We start from the raw sequence: 21016 nt of genomic DNA, 5'->3' as shown, positions 1-21016 counted from the left end.
ATTAAATTTGATTGCCACATTTGCAGATTTGTGTTTTCAAAGTTGTTCTAATACAAGATTCTCAACCCCTGTATAACAGAACAATTTTTATTTCTTTGAGATCACTTTGTTCTAGAATAAAAGATTTTTTCTATTACCTTATTTTGTCCTAAAGTAGCAGAATAAATCTCTACAATATTCAATAGTTCTCTAAGAGAGGAATGAATTTCTCTGTTACCTTACTTTTTTCTATAGAATAACAATTTTCTATACTGGCACATGAAAGTTAATAATAAAATTACAAGTCTTAAAACTTTACAATAACCTAAAACCTTGTAATGACACAATGCATCTCAACACCTTACATCAGCATAAGGACACATGAAATCTTGTTGTAAAAAAACTCATAATGACACTACAGACCTCACGTCAATATATGAAGATCTGAAAACTTTCAAACAAATAAATATTCAACATCTTATAATGACACTACTACTTTGATACCTAATGCCACCAGAAAGACTTAAAATCTTTTAGTAACCCAACAAAACTCAATCTTGTACTGACACTATAACAACAACACCTGATACAAACAGAAGGAGACCTGAAAGCTTGTTTCAAAACAAAACGACAACTTTTAACGAAATTATAAAACTTGACAGCTTACAAAAACACACAATCTTGTAGTAATAAAGCAAAACTAAAAAACATTAGAAATATGCAAAATTGTTGCAGTAATGAATAACTGGTTACATATTATGCACAAACAGCAACTACACAGTATATCAAAACCTAAAACTACCTTCAAGTAAATCTCAGGCTCAGCAAAACCTGCTTCTGTAACATCAATGGTAAATTCTGCAGGTAGACTTGCTGGTATGCCATTAGGACTAACCCCAGCGCCATAAATCTTAACTTTCTCTGGTTCATATGTTGGCTTGACTACCATTTGGAACGGACTGAAAGGAAAATAGTGACTATTTGACAAGGTATTTTAAAGAATGATAATTTTGACATATATCTGTTTATAAATAATTACCTCCTGTGAAATTAGAAATTACTTAAACTCTATCAATGTAAAACAGTTTAGACTTTAAAAGTAATTGTGGCATTACACTACCAGTTATTTTGGCAAAATTAATATTTAGAGTACCATTACATGAAACTACCGATTAGTTTGTTTTTGAAGGTATGAAGTATTTACAAATGTAAAACATTTGTTATTTAGAATGTTTTGTGAAGGTAGGGTAATTTTAATTACTTAGACCATTTGCTGTGAAACAATTGATTAGTTGGACTTCCTTGCTGCAAGAGTGTGTTACTTAGACAATTCTGGTGTAAATTAGTTGGTTACTTGGACTATCCTGATGTGTAAAAGTTAATTATTTAAAGAGAAAAACAAAACAAAAAAACTGTTCATTTTGGACTATCTTGTGTGAAAACATTGATTACATGAACTATCCTGATGTGAAACAGTTAGTGTACACGATCTTGCTGTTAACTAGTTGATTACTTGGACTATCCTATTATCAAACAGTAGATTATTGAACTATTATGCTGCAAAACAGTAGATTACTTACATTATACGGCAATGAAACAGGTCTTATATAGCCTATCTTACACCGAGACTTTTGTTGTTGTTGTTGTTTTTTACAGTTTTGATTATTTAGCTTGTTTTGTTGTGTCACATTTTTAATTATTCACAATGTAGCTGTGTGAGACTTACTCAACTGCTGTGAAAATGTAGGCTAGTTGCTGGTTTGGTCTTAAACTATTTATTTGCTTAGAACACAAGTAGGTTTCAGCAAATGTTTGAAAAAAAGATTCACAAAAACTGATAGTAGACTTTATTCAAAAAACAATTTAGAAGTTTCATTTTCAGGTAAAGATTCACCTTCCAGCAATATCTTGACCTCCATAAGTTACTATGAGGTTACACTGGCTATGTTCTGGTGAGGGGAAGTACGTAACATCGTACATGCCATCTCCTTTGTCCTTGATTTCAGGTTTTTTTTTAACAGGGCCTAAAACGTACAATAAATTGTTTTAATATTAATATCTGTAATTTTATTGTAAAGTCAAACAAATGTGGTATTTTCTTAACAGATTTAGAGAAACATTTGTATTTCTTCAAACGAGTTAGAAGAGTTCAAATTTCATTATTATAATACTTCCTTTTAAGATGAGCACCTACTGAATTTTAATTTTGTCATACTTATTTCATCATAATTACCATATAGAAGATCCTTCCACATACATATGGGGAATATAAATGCAGTTCTTTCCATTTTAAAATAAAATTCAAGATTCTGAGTGCTTGCAGTGAACTACTCAGTTTAAAAACACTACTTTAGAAAAGTATAAAATAAACTTTGAAAAAACATGAATATTCAATTTGCTTAATATAGATATCTAATTGTATATTTTAGGAAGTATAGAATAATTTGATGAAAACTCAGTTTTTTAGGTTCATTGTTTTCAAACTGAATTGAAAATGTCACTTAAGTATTAAAAAGAAAAGAAAAAGGATTTATGAAGTTCCTTAACAGTAAATATTTTTATCAACTTGCTCATATTTTTGAAAATTTTAATTTTCTCCATAAACAAATTATTATTCATGGTTCAAAAAAATGTACAGAAAGACATTTTCATTTGAGAATTTATCAAAAAAATAATTTATGAACTTTATGTTTAAAACAAAAGCATAAAATAACTATTTTACCTCCACAGTTGTTCAGCAACAAGCTAATAGCCGGCTAATAATGCTAAAATATAGGGCTTGATTGATGTAGGCAGTGTTGATTTTCCATTTTATTTGAAACGAACAACACTTTTTCCACACAATGCTAGGTTGAATCATTTTAATCTTTCTTGATAGAAAGCCATTTAATTTTAAGTAGGAAATAATTTATTATGAAGTTTCATTTATCTCACTATCAGGCCTAGCTCTTAAATATTGCATCCTCAACCAACATAAGTAAAAAACATTAATGGAATAATCTAGTCTAATCACCATATTCAGATTGTACTTCCACTCCCAGTGGAGCTTTAGCTGACTTCTTAGCATCCACAGTAAACTGAAGTGGCAGACCAGCACGACAGTGTTCTGGCTCAACTCCAGCTCCATAGGCATGAACTTTAGATGCATCCAAGTCATAATCCACAGGTACTTTGAATGGGCTTCCTAATGAACATGAGAACAAGAACTAGCAATTTTCTGTGTAAACACCAATGTGAAAACATAAGTTTTATACATCAAAATAATCAATTTTTTTTTATTCTGTTCAAGACTATAATCCAAAGTAATAAAATATTTCTAAATTCTGATGAGCAAGAAAAGCTTCCCCCCCAATTACCATTTTTTAATATACAAACATCCACAAAAATAAACCAAAGTTTCTATATGAAATAACACAAATCATAGCTACAAAAAATATTAGCATGAACAAATACAGTTGATGATGACTACTGTTCCTACATAAATCAAACACTGTACAAACAAGACACTAATGCTTTTGCAAGAACAAAGACATTGCAGAGCTAAATACTACTGGGCAATTGTGAACCATATTTGATCATATAACAAAAGTATTATATTTTATATGATAATACAGTTCACTGTACACACTGCCTTTACACAAAGTCTGCAACCACATGCTACTGTTTTTGTACAAGAAAATATAGTCCACATTTACACACTACATAAACAAATACAAAGCACAACTACATATTGCTTTTGTTTGTTTATGCACAAATAGTCCACAATAAAGTTTTATGTGAAGATATAATGTACAGAATGTCTTTTCCTTGGTCAAATACAGTCCATAGGTACACAGTTTTTTTTGTTGTTGTTTTTTTTTACCTAAAAGAAATACAGTTTATAACTACATAGAAATATTTTTACACAAACTAATGCAGTCTACAAAAATATTGTTCTTACAGGAATGAATATCATCTACAATTATGTAATAATCTTTAAAGTTCTGAAAAAAAAAAAAGACATGTTGAGACAATCATAACCTCTGCACGTGCTTGGATGTTACAATCCTACTTTCAGGAAATATACCTGGTATAAACTGGTTGGCAAACTTCACTGAAATATCATAATCACCAGGCTCTGTTGGAGTATACTCAACTGTGCAGGAGCCATCTCTGTTGTCTTGGCAGGTCATTGTGGCTTCTGATGGACCTTCTATAGCCATACTTAAACTTCCTGTGCCTGCTTGTTTTGTCTCTACTGTGAATACATTGACCTACAGAGATGAAAACTTGCAATATATTATGCTCTATAATTCATGGTTAACATTAGAAAATAGATGTTTATTTCTGTAGGAAAGCGCCTGGAGAAATATAATGTTTCCCTTTATCAAATACATATATTAGTTATTGTAGAAGCCCCTGTAAACTAAAAGTGGTTTCTCTCAGTCAAAAAAAATTTTAATTATTTCAGAAACCCCTGTACAATTAAAGTGGCTTCCCCTATATCAAAAACAGATGTTAATTATTGAAAAAAACAACAACAAAGAATAAGAGGATCCTAGTATAAAAAAAATAAGGTTTTTCAGTGTTGTAGAAATTTTTGGAAAACTGGACCCTCTATCAAAAACAAACATTTATCACTGTAGAAGTTTCCAAAGAACAGTAGGGCCCCTACGAAAAAGTTATTCACCATTGTTGAAAACCCTGGATAAGCATAGACATAGATGTTCATCACTGTAAAACCATTCCTAAACCCCTGGAGGAGAACTAAAGACTGATAAATTTTATTGAAGTTCCCTGTATTAAAGATCATCATTACATAATTAAACCACTGCACCACATTTTCATAAAAGAATTGTAGTTTCTTTGACTAAGACTTGCAGAAAGAAGTTGATAGGTGGATTAGTTTCAATTTTAAAACTCAGCTGTCATGAAGTTGTGGACATCAACACAGAAGAAACAACTGCAATGATACCTCATTAACAACTCCTTTCTTTAAACCAGGTCCAAATGCATGACATTTCTTTGGATCACAACCTTTGGTGACACTAGTTTTATATGGACACCCTGGGACACTGACTCCATTGTACGAGATATCAACAACATGACAACCTAATAAGAAAGATGGTACAAGAGATTAAGAAGGTTTTATACAAAGATTTCTGAATATTCATAGCCAACAAACTGAAGAAATGTATTAAACTGGAAAAAAAGGTTTTATTTATTTACATAGCAGATTAAAAAACAAAACGTTAAGCTGCAGTCTCATACACTAAAAATAAATACCTTATGCTTAATGCCAGTTAGTTGCAGGAAAAAAAAAAGAACTTAAATGACAAATAGAAATTATAAATGACAGTGTTTTTAACAGATTTAGCAAATATCTTTCAATACACTGGTAACAGAAACAATCATTTCATTGGTACTGTTTTCATGCAAAAGAAAAACATTTTAAAAGATTAAGAGTTGATCACCTACAAATCTTTAATATATATATATAAATAAATTTCTATAGAGTTACAATGGCAATCATTATCTAGCAGATTTTACTGTATATACACTCCATATTTTCAGTGGTATTAAAAAAAGAACCATTTCTATAAAGAGAATGATTATCTAGAAAATCTAATTTTGTATACACTATACTTCTGCCAGTGGCTACAATGTGATCAATTTTCAGGACATTTTACTGTATGTAAAATTGCTTTTATAAAAAAGTTATAATGATGAGGCTAGAGAGTATTTTGTTTGTATGTTTAAACAGTCTTTAAAGTCAATTATTCAGATTTATCATCTTAGAACCAGAGAAAATATGTAATAGTTTTTAATCTTAATTCTCTATTTTAAAATGTGATATTCAATTGGGACAAAATGTATATACAGGTTAGTGACATTTGAAGAGAAACCGTAAATATTTTTCAACTCTATAAAAATTACAGTAGTCAATAAATTAAATATCTTAGAACAATACTTCAGTAAAAACTTTAAACAAAATATCCAGGTTAAATTTGGTGTTACTACCTTCTTCTACAGGGGTGTATGAAATCTTGTATATTCCATCAACAAGGTTCTGTACCAAGGACTGAGTGCAAGCTTTTGATGGGGTGGTGATGGCACATCTTATTACAGCATCACCATCCTTGGAAATAGCTTGTGTATCCACAAATAATTCCACAGGGGAATCAACAAAGGCACCTAAAGATCGATTACATAGGTGTTGGATTAGCTCAATGAAGGATTTAAACTTGTACATGTATTGATACATGCATCTATTAGAAGTTTCATAAAAATATTTGCTATTTAAGCAAACTGAAAACAATATTATGTTTATACTATTTTTACTGCTTAGATTAAATATATCTAGTCATTCTAACTAGTTGTATTCACTCTAATTTCAGCCCTTAGTAGAATAAAAAACTTCAAAATATTTATAAAAATCACAAAGAGAAAGACCTGTGACAATTTATAAAATGGAACATTCTACTGCTATACCTTTCATAATAATATTCACACTAACAAGGCTATGAAAAAAAAAGAAAGAAATGACTATTCTACTAACAAGCCTTTAATAAATAATTCACACTAATGTGTATTGTATAAAAGTTAGAAAGGAACACTAAATATACTTAATAAACCTGTAAGGGACTATTCATTTACTGCAAATTTGTAAGACACTACTCAGGTCATTGTAAATCTGCAAGATACATTACTAGTACAATAAAAACCTACAAGACACTTCTTCATCATTGAAAATTTGTAAGGGACTACTAGTATGGTAAAAAATCTTGAAAGACACTATTAGCATAGTAAACACTTGTAAGAAGCTGTTACTCATAACATATTTGCAATACATTACCAACATAGTAAAAACATGTAAAGTGTTCATTCATTTCAAATGTTTAAAGCACAAGTAATGTTGTAAAAAACAGTAAAAATTATGTAAGATGCCCCTGGCACATTACTAATTTTTAAAGCACTATAAGTACATTAAAAGACTAAGGCACTATACATACAGTTAAAAAAACATGTATAAAAAGATAAAGATTGATTAATAAAACAGTCTAAGTTATCTATTGATGGTAAAAGAAAATATATACATATACTTAAAATAATGTTGCATTAAATATACAACACAAAGATCAAAGGTTTTATTAAACACAGCTGTATTTGAAGATTGTTGCCAGTCAGTTCCTATGAAGACTTAAAATTCTCTTATCAGTTAATACAAGTAATATATAGTGCTTACTTGGCTCCAAGCCATCCACCTTAATATTAGAGACATCTACTTTTGGATGGACATTTACATAGAATGGACTTGATGGCACTTCCTTCTCAGCAAACAGAACTTTGATCTTTTTATAGTCAAAAGACAAACAATGAAACATGTACAAGGTCTTTGTTAAATATTTTATTCAACAGAACCTTTATTTGTTTGTTGGTAACACAAAATAACATATGCAACAAATTATTAATAAAGAACATTTTGATCTCTTAATGTGTAAAGACCAAGATAATAATGAAGTGTATAACTCTACTCTAGTGATTAGCATCCTAATCTAGTGATGGGATAATAAATAACATTAAATCACTTGTGAAAAGAATCATCAGTAAAAACTGTTGTAGCAAAAAGCATTCTGCTTAGTTTATGGGTCATCTTCTAACAATTATTTTTATATTATCATTAGTAGTGTTAGCTATAAATAACTGTTTCAGTTTAATTTTAATGCAAATGTTATGATTTAGATATAGTGCAAGTGTTAACTTCAGTTATTTTTAGAAGTGATAGTTTACAGCAGGTTTGTTTATGTAACTGCTTACAAATCATACATTGTGTAGTTCAACAGTTACAAATTGACAGTTGTTACATTATTTTGTCATATCACCAGAAATTCAAGTTTTTTTTCCCTTTGTTTTACTTGAATATTATTGCATCATAATATTTAGTAGTGTGTGAAATATTCTACACATTTGTCAAGATATAAGCATGCATCAAAAATGTAGTTTAAGAGATAGTTGCATGATTGTGAGTTTATCCATAAATAAGAAGTGTATATTGGTGACTTTTAAAGTGAAATTAGATATTGTATTGTGGTAACAGTGTACAAATTTTTTGCAAACTGTGTTCTAAAGTACTTCAACTAACCTATGTGGACTTTGAGGAGAAAAAGTTAAAAACTCTGGATGAAACTGTGGTAACCAATAGTTATAATGGTAATATTAAAGTGAAAGTATCACAGACTGTATTGTAATAACAGAACAAGAAGAATGTCTTGTCAAAGTGTGTTCAGCTTGTGTGAACCTTGACAAAAAAAAATGTTTTAAAGATCTGGATACAACTGTGTTAACCAACAATATAACAAATACTTGTATACATGTTTGACTTGTTTACATATTATTTTATAGCATGTGAACTGCATGCTGTTTATTATCAAAATTTATCACCAACTAGTTCCAAAATCTTACTGTGAAGAATCTGTCTCATATATAAACACCTGATAAGTACACTTTTACACAACAGTATCTTACCTTACTTGTACATAAAAGATGTTTTTTTTTAACTACATACACACTTAAGTCTCACATATCTTCTAAATACTATTATAGATAAACTAAATATTTCTAATTTTATTTAAAAAATAAAGAAACAAATAGAAAATACTTCATTTAAGTCTTTGTAAATACAAAGCAGACAATACATAATTTTAAAACGTCACATACACAATTAAGTGAACATGAAATTATTTTACAGTTAAACATCAATTATTTTATTACTAGAAAGTAGAAGCAGCAGTTGAAAAGATTATGACATGATTAGAAAGGTGTAACACTTTAAATCAAACTAAGACAAGTACATATATATATAGACAAAGCTGCACAACAGTGTGTCTGTACCAAAACTGGGATTAAGCCTAAACTTTAGCATCATAAACCTTTAAGTTTATTTCTGTCCCCACCAAAGAGATTTAAGCAATAGCTGAATACTGCAATATAATTGGAAAAGAGAAGTTAACAACACTGACAAATACTGTGTTTAGAAACAAAAATTTCAACTAAATGGATTTAAAAAATATTTAATAATATATTTACTAGTACATGTGATTTTTAAGCTAGGATACTTTTTCTTTTTTAAAATAGATACACAACACCTGTGTTGATCCTAACAATGCAAAGTAATGGTACAAAAGATGAGCTTTGCAACATTACCTTATAGTTACCAGGTTTAACAGGAATATAATCAACTGTGAAGGTGTTGTCTCCATTGTCATGATCTCTATGAGGTAACAGGTTATTTCGATCATCACTTATTTCCACTTGAAGATTTCCTGGAAAGTTAAATGTGCTTAACATTAAGCAATATCATGTAGACACTGAGCACCTGGAATTTATAAACAGTTAAACATCAACCAATCATAAATACTTGTACTCTATGTAAAGGTTTATAAAAATAAAATCTGATAAGATCATGCATTATCTTTCAGATCAAGCCACATATTTAACAAGGTAAATATTGGACTTTTTACCCGACTTAAATCTAATGTAATGCATTAAGTCATGAGCTAACCATATTACAAATAACAATGGGTCTTATTTTAAAACAAAACTAATGCAACATACAGGTGATATAGCAAGTCATACTTTAACAACATACAGTAATCATGTTTTTAAACAAGTACACAACTAATATAACGTATAGCAAGTCATGCATTTAAACAAATCGTCTAACTAGCACAATATGGAGCAAGCCATGCTATTAAAACAGTTCACAACTATCTAATCCAACATACAGACAATACAGTAAGTAATCCTTAAGTCATGCATTTAGACCAGCTCACAACTAATGCAATATACAGCTAATACAGTAAGTCAAACTTTTAAAAATGGCTCAACGGATTTTGCTCTTAAACTACCTCACCAGTAACAGAACACACCTGAAAGTGATCCATGATTTTTACTTTTTATAATTTCTATACTGGTTTTAATTCACAAAATACTTTATACAAATACTTTTGAAATATTCTGTGCATTTTTGTTAAAATGAGTATTTAGAAGAACTAACGATCTGAGGTCTCGGGAAATTACACAATAACAACTCTGACTAAATAATATTTACAATCTAGACAATCTAGGTAATGCCACTGTAGAAGTCTACATTAAAACTGGTAATTGAGTGCATCATACCCTTCTGATACAATTATACATTTATATTAAGAGAGATAATCAGGTGCAAAATATTTTATACAATTTTACATTTACAGTGCACCACAATTTTATTTTTAACTGTACATATATACACCTAAATATATAATCTAGATGCACCACAGTTTATGACACAACTATGTTTACATTAAAATAGGTAATTTACGTGAATAATAGCTTTACCGTAAAATAAAAAAAAAAAATCTATATTGTAATATGCAATTCAAGTCTATCATACCTTTACCACAACCTATTGCATCTACATTAAAATGTGTAGGAGTTTCAGCTATCACACCACTCTCAATCCCAGGGCCAAACACTTGGACTTTTTGAAGAGTCTGTTGGTTCAGAAACTGTAACCTAAAATAATAAAACAAAAAAAATTACATAGTTCATAAACATATTCAATATGGTCATAATTATTTGCATTTTATTTTTCACCATTACAATAACCATAAACTGGATACAGTTAAAATGCACAAGAAGTTAACTACAGAGGAATCACTTACTCTATATGGACTGCCAGGAATAGCTACACCTCCAAATGTGATTTCCACCACGTGTTTGTTGTTTTCTGTTGGACAATAATTAAAATGGTAAGTGCCATCCTTGTTATCTTGAACATTCAAGTCAACTGGATTGTAGTTTTCATCAATAACCTTTACACACAGAGGAGCACGACCTCCTGTTCTACGTGTATCTACTGTAAACTCCACCGGTCTTTTCTGTACTACACCATTTTTATCAATTCCTGGGCCATAAGCTTCCACCTAAATGTTTAAGAATGTTCAATTTTTTACTTGGAAACTCACCCTAAGACATCAGTATAATCTGATAAGGAACTATACATAAATCCTGAAGCCATATACTATCAAAACAATAACAAGGGGTAAATATGTATATAAACCCACTAATATTTAGTAATATAGGGTTAATAATTTAGGAGCGTTTTACTCTTGCTTGGTACTTTTATACCAGGAACCGAGATTAATTAAATTTTCTATTCCTTTTTATAATCATTTAAGAGTTTAGAAGACTCTACAGACTAAGTTATATTAAGATGATTTTGAAGTTTCACAAGGTCATTACAGTTCATGTCACCATGTCTGGTCATACTCTATGCAATGAGCTAGTTTTGAATAATAGACCTGTAGCATAGATTTTATTTCAAATTAATCTTATTACATTTTCATATCCAAAGTAATCTCTTCTCACTCATGCTTTCCACAAACTATCTAGTGTTAGAAGACAATGATTTCTTATTACCACTTCAACAGCTCAATCATAGAGAAATCCACAGGCACTGTATTTGGCGATTTGAAAAACATTATCTACATGGAATAGCACGATTGTCCATTTCATTATTCAGCTGCTTGAGGTATACGTCAGGTTGAAAAAAAAATATGCTGTGGAAGCAACTTGTGTCACTTTTACAGATTTATCCTTCTTGCTTATGTAGCTTACTGTTGCCTAGGTCACGTTGATGACTTTTGCCAAATTGGATTTATGTCATAAATTTTTTTTTTTTTTTACTTGTTACAAGACATTATTCTTTGCCTGCCACATCTGGGGTAAAATTTGTTACAGGTCTCTTTTTGAATGATTCTGTTTGTCTAAGTTGATTTACATTTCTTCTCGTAATCAGAAATTTACTTCTAATATTTACTGCTTTAAATAATAAAAATTCTTTATGAACATAAACAGAAATATCTACTTTTTCTGGAAAGTAATCTGTCTTGGGAAGAATTACAGCCACAAATGGAGATTTAGGAATATCTTCATTGTTGCACAAGATGTGGACTGCATAATCACCAGGAACTGTGGGAAAGTACTTCACATCTGCTGAACCATCTCCATTATCATCACACTTAATCTTTGTTTGAGATGGGCCTTCAATGGAAAATCCTAAATAGACAAAAATATGGGATGTTAAATAAACTGAATTAACATAGTACTGCGGTATATGAATATATCATATTTCTATAATGGTTAAGTTGATGTTGTTAGAGCTGTATTTGTTCTTTGCCATGACTAGAACAGATGCAATCTCAATAGTATAACAAACATTATTATAACACTGCATGTTGTTCATGAACGTTGACAACAGTGTCTGTCAGTGGTAGATCATGTGGCAGCTCAAAGTTATGGCTTAAATTTAAATAAGAATGACCAGTTACATGGATAGTGCTAGTTGCTCCGGGTAACAATGTTCTATACAAAGTAGAAACAGTCTATTTAAACAGATACATGGTTTAATTCAGCATGAGCAGTTGAAGATACCTAATCCAGTGCAGGTGACCATTCCATCATTTCATAAAAGCAAGCACACACACACGTTTGTAATAATTTTGATATAATAAAGACTTTTCATTTATTTGTATACCACTCATTCTTGTCTATTTCATTTTGCTAACTCAGCTACTCTGAGATACAGTAGTTCTGCAACGTAAATACCTTAATGAACTGCCTGCTATTAAGGAAACATATCCCATCACAAAAGGATTATTGGGTTAACGCATTTTTATCTAAATGTACCACAGTGTTACATAAATATGCTAAACCAACAGATTGGTACATAATCAATGCCAAACTATCAGATGGTTACATGAAAACTGGCAAAATGTGATTAAGAGTCATGATCTACAACAGTCAGTTAAAGTAAACCTATATTTAATATACTAAGTAATGTTATGGTACTCTGAGAAACAAACATTTACATAGTATATTAAATATAGGTTTACATTTACATAGTTGCAGGTTAAACCTAAAATTAATTTTGAAATTCGTTAAATAGCAGCATTTTTACAGAATATTCAGTATGTATTGGAGATTAACTTTCACCTGAGAAATGCAACAATTTATAAGGGAGTTGTTGTTAGTTAATAAATACACATTACTTTACTACAGTAGTATCTTTGAGGAAGTATTCATGCAAATCTTCAGGTTTTATTCTTTGAATTTACAGTAATCAGTCATTCCTTGTTATTAATCAGAGAAGAGAGATGACTACATATGGTGCCTACCAAGTGATCCAGCTTCCCCATTAGTATCCACAGTAAAACAGGCTGGATAACCCTCAACTCCTCCAATTAATCCTGGTCCATATGCTTGGATCTTCGATTCTTTATATGGTCCAACATTTACTTCAAATGGACTGTGGGATACTTCCTGTCCTCCATAGGAAATGGTGATAACAAAAGACCCTTCTTTCATTGGTCGGTAAATACATTTGTAGGTTGTGTCATCTATTTTTTTCACTTCTACATGTTCCTTACTTCCATCTAGTGATCAAAACAACAATTATTTGAATTAGTACTGATATAAGATGAGAATGAGATAAATCACAGAAACTAAGCTAACCTAAATAGATCAAAACTCAAAAGTAACTTGTGAATTACCACACAAACAAAGGCCATTCCATATAACAAAATGGCTACAATGCTATAACACAGATATACAAAAAAGACTAAAAATCTAAAATTAAGATACACCAAGTTATTATACACACAAAAATTTCAATGGAGGAGAGAAAAATATATTTAAAATCACGGTAAAAAGGTTCACATTATGCCATACTAGCAATATATATATTTAATAGGTCTTGAGTCTTTAAATATGATTCACATGATCAAAGTACCTGGTCCAGTCACTTTCACTTCTAAGTTCCCATCACCAGCATTTTCTGTAAAAACTTTGAAATCTGCAATATCATGTACACGGATACCACGGGGTTGTAAACCTCTTCCAGACACACGTACTTTTCTTGCATCACACACTAACACAAGAAGCATAGTAGAAACACTTTAACATCTTGATTTTCTTAGATTGATAAACATGTAATAATGCATTATATTAAAGTATTAATTATAGGTCAAAATGCAACTTAAAAAATAAAAAGTATTTTTGCCTAGCATTAACAGTATGTTTAATACTTGAATCAAATGTCACTTTATTGAGAAAGGTGAAAAACAAAAAAGAGGATGGATCACTGCATATAATTCCAATCAACATTACAAAATATGAAGATTCTTTCAATGGAAAAAAAGTTTGTAATTTAACTCCCAAAGTATGTTTTCATTCTTTCTTAGGCTTATACTCATGTTGCCTTTTTTTTTCTGTAAAACTTTCTTACATTAACTTCCAAAGAAATACATTATTCTTACATACAGTGAGAAAACTTTACAGCCTTGTTAATTAGAAAGAAATTCATATACAATTATTTGTTTAGTATAATCCAAAGTAAGATATCAGTTTTTCCTGACATTAGATTGAATATTCAACAGGTCTACAATTCTCTTAGTGAAGTACAGTCACTAAAATACTTAACTTGAAAAGTATTTTACATCATTGATGTTCAACATCTAAATTACAACAAAAAGGTTTGTGGGAAACTGTATAATGCCTTCTATATTCTATTTGATGTAATCAAACAAGATACATTTGGATATGTTACTGATGTTTACATGTCATTACATTCTTATATGGGGGATGTTACTTGCTAAATGACAAATTAAGATCTATAAGTCTCTTCCTGATGCATATACATGGCTACTACTATTGAATTTATGTATCTAGCAACTCCCCATAGATTCTCCACTCATGTGCCTACAGTGAAAAACAGATCTTTTAATGATGTGTATACCTAGCACCTTCAAATGGATCCTCCATCCCCAAGTGATATTTATCTAGAGACTTCCCTGAATTCCTCACAAATCTTTCTAGTATACTTACCAGATGACACTGTTACTCCAAATGGACTATTAGGAATCAGCTGTCCAGCGAAGAAAATGTTGACACATATAGATCCAACCACCTGACTAACATACTCACATCGGTACACATCTTCATTAATCTTCCGTAACCTTGAGGATATAGTGCTTTTATTACCATGAGAGTCAATAATGGTGACCTCTACCTGTCCATGACCTGCATCTGAGTAGACAACATGTAAGTACTTACAGTGAATATGTGGCAAATGGACATCAAATGTTCTCGTGTTCGGTAGCCTATACAATCACCTAAGTCTAATTATTAATTAGTAACCTTTTTACTGATATTATTATTATCATCATCATTATCATTACATTTTATATCTAGATACTATGTTCTAACTAGTTTTATCCTAAATTTCAACTACTAATCTGCTGCTCTATTCAGGGAAACGCCAAGAAGGATTAGTTTGTGTTGACAGCATCTAGGATTTCACCCCGGATCTTCCTGATAGAAGTATGGTGTGTTATGTATTTATCTGGGTTCTACCTACCTCAATATAACTTTAAATATCCATTTCATTGTTTTTCAAGAGGGATAACTAGGTTTTGTTTATTTTTATGCTAGGTTTACGAAATAGGTTATTTATCAGGTGGATGTAATTTTTTTTTCTTTTCCCAATAACAAACCATGTGGGATTACTTCATCTTGAACTGTTCCCCTCCCATCAAAGAGTTTTATTCTCCACTTAACCACTTTCATCACAGGATTAGTCTGAGAAATATATATATTCCTTCAAGTTACGATTTTAAAGAATACATTACATACAGGTTAAAAAGTATATTTCAAATCTTACTTATAAATGTCACTTTCAAAATACTTTATACAGATATTAAACATGGTTGGTTGGTTGAATTGGTGTTTTATTGCACAAAGCAGCTAGGCTATCTGTGCCAAGATATTAAACGTGCTTGTAGTGAAGCGAATTAAATCTGTAGTGAAAATTATATATGTAAAAAATGGCTGGTATAGGTAGAGAACTTCTTAAACTCACAGGATAGGAAATTAAGCCCATCTTTTTTTTTTTTTTTTGATATACCAGGTAGGAAGTAAATCCATTTTTTCTTCTTCATAAATCTAAATGCTAGGAAGTAAACCCATCCTTGTTCCTATTTCTTGAATCCACTGCTAGGAAATAAACATATCCTTGTTTTTACTTCTTGAATCTGCTGGCTAGGTAGTAAAAACTTAGTCTGGTTCTCACTTATTACAATAAATGTAACATATAACTAGTTGTGTTAATTTGAGTTCTTAAAGTTATTACTAGCAACTGTTCAGTTGGCAGAACAGTCAATGTGGGGGAAGGGGAGGTCTCATGTTCGATCTAGAACTGAGGTACATAAAAGTGGATTAGCACAGTAAAACTGATGACCAGCCAGTAGTCATTGCTTGATCAAGATAAAGCATGAATGGGGGACTTTAGAAAAATGGAAGAATTTATACTTCAAATTGTTAAGATGTGTCTTGCTAGCTAGCAGTCATCTGTCATTCAAGAGGTTGTATCTTTCAATCATAAGAGATGTAAAAATATGGAGTTTCCACACTCAGACAAATTTAAAGTAACCAAGATTAAAAAGTTAAAATCTAGCTATAGCTGTAATCTAACTGTTTTACATTGTTTGATAACAGTGGAATAAAACCATAGAAATTAAAACAAAGTATTTTAAGATCCTGTTAAACAACAGCTTAAAAAAGATTAAGTTACTTTGAAGTTAATAAAAAAGGCATTTGAAATTGATTTTTTATCTTTTATAAACTGAGATAAATTTAACAGATTTACTTTTCCTACCTTTGGTAAACACATCAAAGTATGTAGGCTGACCAATCATCACACCAGAAGGTTTCAGACCAGGTCCAGAGGCAGTTACTTTCTTAGAGTCACCTGCGTAACCTTCCGTAGTCACAAAGAAGGGACTCTTAGGTACTTCCTTGTTAGCAAAAGTCACTTTCACCTATTAGTAAATAATTAATATTTACTAAGCATGCTAACTCATAATAAATAAAAAAATATATACAATATGTATTATGGTGTATCTCCCCCCCAGAGTACAGGCTACAATGTAGGGTAAAAAATGTACCCAAAGTTTTTTAGAGGTGACTGTAGAAGTAGGACTCACGTTGAGAGGGAGATACTTGATGTTGAAACCAGCTGGTTACTTGCCAAGTAGTCTGTCTGATGATAAACATGCATTTAATTAAGCATTTTTACCTTAATGACCAATACAGTAGAAAATCACAATCAAATATTCTACCTTATGAAGGCCCTCCAGTTTAGCTGTATATGTTACAGTGTAAGTCATACTGTGGTCTTCATTGAATTTTATTTCCACCTAGAGAAAAAACAAAGATGCATCATAAGTGAAAAATCACTAAACTGTCACTGTATCAAACTATTTTAAAAAACTGTACCAAGCATTTTAAAATATAATCATAATGGAAGTCATAAGTATGTAGAAAGAGATTTTCACATTAAGTTTCACAACAACCCAGTTTTAAAAGGAAGTTTTAATGTCAATAAAATAATTGATCAAAAATTCTGGTGAATCTTAACTTAGCCAACGGTAATGTAACCAAAGCGGACTTAAATTTCTAGATGAAGAACAACCTATCTAATATAATTTTAATGCTAAGATCAAAGGAATTTATTAGCAGCCTATACTTACTGGTTCTAACTGACCACTAGGGTTTTCCACAAAGACCTGGATATCTCCCTTACCAGCACCAAATGTTTCTACTGTAAAGTTAGTGGGGGCACCACACACCACACCAGTGGGTTCAACTCCTGGGCCATAACATCTAATACGATTTGGATTAGTGCGAGGACGGAGAGGTGCCCCTGGTTTCAGTTTGGCATTGGGATACTGAGAAAGGTAAGTCATCATCGAAAGTTCATCTATATTGGGGTTTATCATCTCTTCTGGTGTGATCAACTGTTGGTAGAAAGTTAATGTAAGAAACTGAGATGGCTCTACATTTTCAGTGCTAAAATTATCATTTAGCATAACATTTACCCTTATACTTAAACACCTAAAGTATGGATCTTTTATAGTAGAACAGAGAATATGAAAAAACAAAAACTGGAACTCTTTATAAATTTACAATTAACTTAGAGGTTTAAGAAATGACAAAGATAAGAAGAATGTTTGTAGAACAGTTTGTATACAAAAAGGTTTTGTAACTGCATAAAAAACCTAATTAATTCAACTGACCTTCAAACGATTTTTTGAAAAAAAATTAAGAACAAAGATGCCAAATTATGTCATGAAAAATATTAAGCAAGAAGATTGGAACAGATTATCAAAACTGATTACCCAACTTGACTTATAAAAAGTATGTAGAATTATAAAAGTATGTGGAGAAGTAGTAAATGTAAACATATGATAAAAAAGTAAATAATTAATATAAATTAATAATTTTTAGCAGAAGGTTAAATGAAGAAGTGAAAAGTTCTACTATAATTCTGACAACTAACAAGCTTACTGTAAATATTGTCATTTATATATTAAAAAAAAAGAAGTTAACAAAAAATCCTAGCTTCACTGGGATTTGAATGTGCAACTTCCACATAAGAGTTTAGCACCACTGTAACCACTGACATCCAGTGTTTGAAATCCAAAGTTAACAAATAGTAATTTAAAATATCACATTAGTTTTAAGAATACTGAAAGAGCTTGTTCTAATATAATCAATTTAAAAAAAATCTGAACTGTAATGGTATTTGAATACGAGTCGTATAATGTTAAACAAACTGAGCATTACTAATGGTGGCTTTTTATATAATATTTACTTAACATCTTGTACGATATTTATTATTAAATGTCATTAACTTGCATAATACTTAAATGTTAATTTGAAATGTCCATATACCATTCATTGTTTTTGCAGCTTACGATATTTATGGTACTATCTACAACTAAAATGAAAAATAATGTTAGAATCTAACATAATATTTCACACTCATTTTAGTGTATTGTTTATATATTAATAATTTTATTTTCATTGTTAACCTTACAAAGACATACAATTTAATCTTTTTGTAAGTTACCTGACAACAGTTAGTTGCAAAATACATTCCTTTAAGAAATTAAAGGCATTTTAATCAAAGTGAAATTAACTCATACCTGTGGAACACCTAACCACACGTCAGCAAGATTCATAGCTTCACTAGCATTGTTCAAAGCATTTTTGGAACTCCAATCAGGCCAATCAGGACACAGACCTTTAAAAAGAAATAATAATAGAAGAACATAGCAATTCTTTATTAAAACTCACATTTTTTAATTGACAAGTTTTATGTTTCAAGTTTATTTTCTTCTTACTGTTGGGTAGACAATCCTTACACAAACAAATATTATTCAAGTTAATTAACCATTAAAAACCCTCAGTCTTATGTTTAAAAAGGTGTAGTTCTTATATTTGGTATGTCTGAATGCTCTTAAAAAATTGTTATTTTTTCATAGTTTCCCTATATAACATGCAGGGTAGGTGAAAAGTGACTATACAGCTGTTTAATTAGAATGCAGTTTAATTTCCAGCATATTCCTCTGAAACAAATAACTAAACCATTTTTCATTATCTTAGTAATATTAAGCAACAACTGCATAACACCATCCATACCAAGTGTACAGATTGTTTAGTACCAATTGCTTTTTTTCAGGGTTTTTTTTTCCCCTCCACCTGATGTATTGTAAAAGCTCATTTTCTACAATAAGATGAAAACAAAACATTAATTAGACGTTCTTTAAAATTCATACAAACACATACAGATTAATGTTTAATAATGGGTGAAAAATTTGCTGATTTGAAAAAAATTTTACATAAATACACAGAATTATTTTGTTTTTAGAATCCCATGTGAAGATTACTGCATCCACAGTGGCAAGTCTATGGATTTGCATTAGAAACTAGGTTTCAATACCTGTGGTGGGCACAGAGTCCATTGGCAGAAAATGCAAAAATTAATAATTAGGATTTCTTGAAATACATTAAAAATAAATAAAAATGTTAAGACAGGAATGAACTTTTAAGGAAAGAAACAGGAAAACTCATATTTGATGATTATGAGATTGATGGGTTGCCAAATTCCATTTTTTTTTTAATTTTTAATAATGAAGATTTAAAAGTTTCTATTCTGAATAATTGCTCAATAGCAACAAGATTGAACAAGACAATAACAAGTTCTGACCTTGTTAAGAACAAACTGGAAAGTTTAAAGGGTGCTAACTTCTGGGCCAAATAAAATGTTTCTGAGGGTTGTGAATAATGTTAAGGAATAGATATTTAACCTACTTCCTATTATTTTTCTGTCCTCAAGAAGTGGGCAGGTGTCACATGATTGGAGGTTAGCCAATTTTATTCTTCTTTTTAAGGTAGGTGATAAAAATTATCCCATTAATTACAAACCTAGATCAATAGTGGGAAAGTTTCTGAAAGTCTACTTTCAAAAGTCATTTAACAAAATTTGAATAATCAGATCGACTTCACTAGGGGAAAAATCTTGCCTTAATGTTTTTTTTTGACATTCTTATGTAGATGAGCACATATTATATCAGATTTTCAAAGTGCATTTGTCAAGGTGCCACATGAAAGGCTTGTTAATACATTTATCATTGTTGGTATGAGTGATAGGAAAATAGGATTTTTAGATTATATCTACAGAAATACTGAGACCAAGTCCAAAGGTTACAATTTTGTTTTATGGCTCATCAATTAGCAAACATTTGGAGTATTGTATTCATTCTTGGACTCCTTACCTCAGAAGGAACATTGAATTGTTGGAAAAGGCTCAAAGAATGATTAATAGGATCATATCTAAAGTGGAAAAGTTTTCATATGAGGTTGGGTTAAGATATCTTAATTTTAAACACAATCATATCCTCTGTAACTCTTTTCAAAATGAAATATAATTTGTTTCCATACTTTATAATGAGAACAGATAGTTTTGACACGGTAGGAGTCATCTTCAGCTATGACAGCTTTATTTTTCAAACATAATGGTTGGCCTTAATTTGTAATGGATTCCCTTTAAGTATTGTGGATGGAAGTATCTTAACTCCTTAAATCCAAGCAGACACTTACAGCATCTGGCTAA

The 21016-nt window shown here is 30.6% G+C and overlaps 1 pseudogene across 1 annotated transcript in view; it reads right to left on the bottom strand.

Annotated features, from left to right (window-relative positions):
• Nucleotides 1-21016, bottom strand: part of LOC143250551 (filamin-A-like) — a 114470-nt pseudogene that overhangs the window by 53183 nt on the left and 40271 nt on the right. The window contains exons 4-21 of the transcript XR_013028240.1: nucleotides 19047-19144; nucleotides 17589-17855; nucleotides 17178-17255; nucleotides 16715-16877; nucleotides 14887-15087; nucleotides 13793-13930; nucleotides 13179-13436; nucleotides 11870-12060; nucleotides 10665-10925; nucleotides 10394-10515; nucleotides 9163-9281; nucleotides 7205-7310; nucleotides 5980-6153; nucleotides 4934-5070; nucleotides 4046-4232; nucleotides 2993-3163; nucleotides 1874-2003; nucleotides 782-938 (exon numbers count right to left, since the gene is read on the bottom strand). The product of XR_013028240.1 is annotated as a filamin-A-like (transcript). The remainder of the gene's footprint in view (nucleotides 1-781; nucleotides 939-1873; nucleotides 2004-2992; nucleotides 3164-4045; nucleotides 4233-4933; nucleotides 5071-5979; nucleotides 6154-7204; nucleotides 7311-9162; nucleotides 9282-10393; nucleotides 10516-10664; nucleotides 10926-11869; nucleotides 12061-13178; nucleotides 13437-13792; nucleotides 13931-14886; nucleotides 15088-16714; nucleotides 16878-17177; nucleotides 17256-17588; nucleotides 17856-19046; nucleotides 19145-21016) is intronic.

Source organism: Tachypleus tridentatus, chromosome 5, assembly GCF_004210375.1.
Source record: "Tachypleus tridentatus isolate NWPU-2018 chromosome 5, ASM421037v1, whole genome shotgun sequence".
Lineage (NCBI taxonomy): Eukaryota > Metazoa > Arthropoda > Merostomata > Xiphosura > Limulidae > Tachypleus > Tachypleus tridentatus.
The sequence above is the reverse complement of the archived record's forward strand: the minus strand, read 5'-3'. Positions and strand labels throughout refer to the sequence as shown.